We start from the raw sequence: 6062 nt of genomic DNA on the forward strand, positions 1-6062 counted from the left end.
GTTGTGTTGAGACATATGCACACTTGTATATATATTTTAACTGCAGAAGTGAGTTAGAATTGGGAATAAGTCATAGATGTTTAGAATAACTTTTTATAGAGAGATATCATGGTTGATGAACAGCGTTGGGTATGGTATACCGTAGTGATGAGCGGGTTCGGATCCTCGGGATCCGAACCCGCCCGAACTTCACCTTTTTTTCCTCGGATCCTCCCGCCTTGCTCGGTTAACCCGAGCGCGCCCGAACGTCATCATCCCGCGGTCGGATTCTAGCGAGATTCGTATTCTATATAAGGAGCCGCGCGTCGCCGCCATTTTTCACTCGTGCATTGGAGATGATCGTGAGAGGACGTGGCTGGCGTCCTCTCAGTTTCTATGTTCAGTGGGCTGCAAATATCTGTGCTCAGTGTGCTGCAAATATCTGTGCTCAGTGTGCTGCAAGTGCAAATATCTACGTTCTCTGCCTGAAAAACGCTCCATATCTGTGCCCAGTGTGCTGCAAATATCTGTGCTCAGTGTGCTAATTGCTTTATTGTGGGGACTGGGGACCAGCAGTATTATATAGTAGGAGGACAGTGCAGAGTTTTGCTGACCAGTGACCACCAGTATTATACGTTCTCTGCCTGAAAAACGCTCCATATCTGTGCTGCATTGTAGTATGTAGTAGGAGGACAGTGCAGAATTTTGCTGACCACCAGTATAACTATATATATAGCAGTACGGTACAGTAGTCCACTGCTCTACCTCTGTGTCGTCAAGTATACTATCCCATCCATACCTGTGGTGCATTTCAGTTTTGCACAGTTTGCTGACCACCAGTATATATAATATATAGCAGTACGGTACATTAGACCACTGCTCTACCTACCTCTGTGTCGTCAAGTATACTATCCATCCATACCTGTGGTGCATTTCAGTTTTGCACAGTTTGCTGACCACCAGTATATATAATATATAGCAGTACGGTACAGTAGGCCACTGCTCTACCTACCTCTGTGTCGTCAAGTATACTATCCATCCATACCTGTGGTGCATTTCAGTTTTGCACAGTTTGCTGACCACCAGTATATAATATATAGCAGTACGGTACAGAAGGCCACTGCTCTACCTACCTCTGTGTCGTCAAGTATACTATCCATCCATACCTGTGGTGCATTTCAGTTTTGCACAGTTTGCTGGCCACCAGTATATAATATATAGCAGTACGGTACAGTAGGCCACTGCTCTACCTACCTCTGTGTCGTCAAGTATACTATCCATCCATACCTGTGGTGCATTTCAGTTTTGCACAGTTTGCTGACCACCAGTATATATAATATATAGCAGTACGGTACAATTCCCATTTCCTGTTCTACTCCTACAACTACCCACTCATTTATAGGGAACACTATATCCTACTATACTATATCCCTCATCAATTCGATTAATTCACCATGCCAGTTATTCCTGCTCCCTTTCACACTCACATTTCAGTTACTTTTCACCTTATAACCATACACAGATTTTTTCTGGTATTTGTCTTTACACACATCACCACATGTGCATTTTCCTCGCACCTAGTTCTGGTGCACCTTTCCCAGCACTTAGCCCTAGCGCGTAATACCTCGTTACCTGGCCATCCTTCACACACACCACTGGTTTCAGATTCCAACCATGGTTCCTTCACACCTACCATTAGTTTCAGATGTTAACCGTCTTTATACTTTTAGGTCATCATTTAGGTCTATCTTCCAGCACCACCAACCCACACTTCTCCCAACACCTCTTATATTCACCGCATACACCACCCCTTTCTTGTTTGGACTCTACAACTCACCCACAGTTTAACACAGCTTCTACATCACTTGTGCACCTCATCAATATTCCTTTTGGCCACGCCTCCTCACACCCTTTAATTCGCAGCCACTTGCTACTCAAAGCGGTTTTCTCTTATCTCCTTTTAATAATTCTTGAATTTCACTTCGATATAATCTTAATAGAATTACGATTATATTATATCCTGCAGCTCTATATTGACTAACAAGAACTAATGATAGTAATTCACATCCTCTTAATTAAAGCCCTTTTATCTTTTATCTTTCAATATTTACACTTAAAAGAACACTATCACTAATGCATGTTTCAATTCATGTTTAAGTAGATATCTGACCACATTTCTTGATACTATCTCTCTCCCTCTTCTGGTATATTATGGTATACACCATAGATGTAATTACTAACTATGCTATTTAGTGGTACTTTCCTACCCTCTTTTTTTTATTTCTGTTCTTGATACCATTCTTTTGGTTTCCAGCATCGTATGCATTTGAAGTGCAGATACTATTAATGACACCATTTTGCGCCTAAAATGCTGATATTACTAATGACACAATGCATTCAATCAAATTTTACTTCGTGGCACAGACTTTCATTCCATTTCATTTCATTCTGTTCCTGAAACTATGTCATGCTCCCCCTGTGCAAATATCACCAAAGAAAGAATTCATTGTTGTTAATTAACTGCTTATAATCCTGCTCCCCCAGTACCGATATCATTAATGAGTTAACTTTTCTCTGGTAATTAACTGCTGAAAATTCGGTATCCGTACTTTATAATACATGGCTTTCTTGTTTACATGCTAATTATGACATGCACTTGAGAAGCGGATGTTAACTATGTATTAACTGTCATTATGTTGCACCGATCTTCCTCCTTTGCTACTCTGTTCCTGAAACGATGCTAAGTACCCTCCCATACAGATACGGCAAATGTGCTAACCTATCTGTTTTATAATCAATAGCTCCGATTCCCATAGCAGTAATTTCATACCAGTTCAATTATCTTACATGGCTTATCTGACCTTCATCTATTTATTTCCGTTTAACCATGCCCCTGTAAACTACGTCTAAGTACAGCTTACTATGTTTAATCGTCAGCTGCATGCAAACCTCTATTTCTATACGGATAAGAGACTGTATATATGTATATAGAGTAGTTAGGACGTATTCCATGTTGTCATTGCTGTCTTTTGTTTCATTTTACTATTTTAATCGACACTTATTCATTTTTCATTTGTTTCTTATATACTGGGCCCCCGATTGAAAGTCCTACGTGGCTTGAACACACCCAATCTACTCAGTAACAACTACATCTGTGCCGCAATCCTAATAAGACGGACACACCTCTCCGCTGATTGGATACCCGCCGACCTGTATCGAGATAAAGCCCACGGGAGCCCATCACCATACAGGAAGTGACCAAGCCCGGGGAACGGGCGAAACGCGTCTTCCGACCCTTAGCTACTCTGGAACCACGGACGTCTCCTTCTGCCTAACTGTGCCTTATCATATGCGAGCTCAGCGGTGATACAGCTTCCCAGATCTACAGCGCATCTTCGCGGTTCACATGTCAGACACAATGCTGGGACTCTGACACGGCTGTTTATGGACATTCTCTCCTGCTTACCTACACCTCATCCCACACCCATTCAGTTGCCTCTAAGTACTGGATCTACAGCGCACCCCGACATCACGGTATTTGCACCAACATCGGACCCTGATACGACCATCCTGTGACCACGGACTTTTCCTTTGCCTAATCTGCGCCTCATCCCACGCCAGCTCCGTGGCCTCTCAGCCCCCTGGATCCACAGCACAGTTCTGCTACACGGCACTGGATCCTCATTGGGACGCCGACACGGGTAATATCTGTTTTCAGGGTTACCCGTGTTATCATATTGTCTTTCTTTTTGCGTGGAATACACATCATTGCAGTAGCCTTATTAATTTAGATCTATTTATTAATGATTACGCATCCATTAATCTATCTTATTTGAATTATCCATCATTGATTTTTTATCATAGCTGTTACAACTCATAAAATCGTAATTAATTTAGCCTCAGCTTTATATATTTAATTCAGGTCTCAATAGTATAGAGACCTGTTGTAATTTATATTTGGTGTTTTTCACAATTTTGAACATCTTTTCATTTATTCCAGCCAGAATACTGTTCTTCTTTCCCTATATATAATTACCTTTCAGTGATCTATCTTTTGTGACCATTTATTCTTGCTATCCGTGATAGTGGTGTATTTATATCCACAAACTAAGGACACTTATTGATGTTTTTTTTAGATATTATCTACCATCAGGATCAACATTGTGACACAACCTGCAGAATTTCCTCCTTTTCCCCACTTTTCCACATGGCTACCACCCAGTGACTTATCTGTGACTATTCACTATTCGTTATCTACATTTGGCACCTTGTATCATAATACATTAATTAGCTATCATTATTCAATCATTGAAAACGACTGTCTCATTGAGAACCTCTTTTTCCGACTATTGCTTTAATTTCGGGACTCTCACCATTGATTCAGGGGTATTTTACCCCTGTCTAACATTGGCAGCAGATCCCCCTTTCACTGTATCTTCCTCTTTCTTCTTTTTTTCTATTTGAGTACCACCTCTAACACTTTATGTCATTCATGAACTCTCATCAGTGATTCCAGAAGCAATGCTACTAATTTCCTACTATCATACCACACTGGTAACGCCCGAATCCTTCCGATCTTGGAAGCTAAGCAGTGTTGGGCCGAGTCAGTACTCGAGTGGGAGACTCTTGAGGAATACTCGGTTTAGTAGAAAATTCTGGGCGGCCAGGCTCAGTGTCTAACACTGACAGCAGATTCATCTTTTCTTCATTCAATCTGTTTTTTATCTCTATTCTAACGCCAGTTTTAAGGAATTCAGCTGACCGTGTTAACAATCTTAGCTATTACCGAGACGCCAAGTGTCCAGCAGCTCGCTTTACTTTAAGATTATACAGCTTAGGCAGTCAAGTTGAGACCAATTTATGGATTGACCATACATTTGAAATATTCATGTTACCCTGGCAGCTTGGAACCATTATTGGATATTAATATCAGCATTACCGGTTCCATTGTTTATTTATGTATTTTTCTACCTGTACATTCAACTACTATGTGTTTTATTTTATTATCAATAAATATTAAATGTTAATCTATATCTTTTTTTGATACTTTCACAATTACATAAGAGTGCACCCACAAAAGAGTCTTCTTTTCTCCTTTGTTTTGCACTGCTCTACCTACCTCTGTGTCGTCAAGTATACTATCCATCCATACCTGTGGTGCATTTCAGTTTTGCACAGTTTGCTGACCACCAGTATATATAATATATAGCAGTACGGTACAGTAGGCCACTGCTCTACCTACCTCTGTGTCGTCAAGTATACTATCCATCCATACCTGTGGTGCATTTCAATTTTGCACAGTTTGCTGACCACCAGTATATATAATATATAGCAGTACGGTACAGTAGGCCACTGCTCTACCTACCTCTGTGTCGTCAAGTATACTATCCATCCATACCTGTGGTGCATTTCAGTTTTGCACAGTTTGCTGACCACCAGTATATATAATATATAGCAGTACGGTACAGTAGGCCACTGCTCTACCTACCTCTGTGTCGTCAAGTATACTATCCATCCATACCTGTGGTGCATTTCAGTTTTGCACAGTTTGCTGACCACCAGTATATATAATATATAGCAGTACGGTACAGTAGGCCACTGCTCTACCTACCTCTGTGTCGTCAAGTATACTATCCATCCATACCTGTGGTGCATTTCAGTTTTGCACAGTTTGCTGACCACCAGTATATATAATATATAGCAGTACGGTACAGTAGGCCACTGCTCTACCTACCTCTGTGTCGTCAAGTATACTATCCATCCATACCTGTGGTGCATTTCAGTTTTGCACAGTTTGCTAACCACCAGTATATATAATATATAGCAGTACGGTACAGTAGGCCACTGCTCTACCTACCTCTGTGTCGTCAAGTATACTTTCCATCCATACCTGTGGTGCATTTCAATTTTGCACAGTTTGCTGACCACCAGTATATATAATATATAGCAGTACGGTACAGTAGGCCACTGCTCTACCTACCTCTGTGTCGTCAAGTATACTATCCATCCATACCTGTGGTGCATTTCAGTTTTGCACAGTTTGCTGACCACCAGTATATATAATATATAGCAGTACGGTACAT

The 6062-nt window shown here is 41.0% G+C and overlaps 1 pseudogene; it reads left to right on the forward strand.

Annotated features, from left to right (window-relative positions):
- The first annotated feature begins 4512 nt into the window (after positions 1-4512).
- Positions 4513-4631, forward strand: LOC134945120 (5S ribosomal RNA; annotated as a pseudogene).
- Positions 4632-6062: the final 1431 nt, after the last annotated feature.

Source organism: Pseudophryne corroboree, chromosome 1, assembly GCF_028390025.1.
Source record: "Pseudophryne corroboree isolate aPseCor3 chromosome 1, aPseCor3.hap2, whole genome shotgun sequence".
Classification (NCBI taxonomy): Eukaryota; Metazoa; Chordata; class Amphibia; order Anura; family Myobatrachidae; genus Pseudophryne; species Pseudophryne corroboree.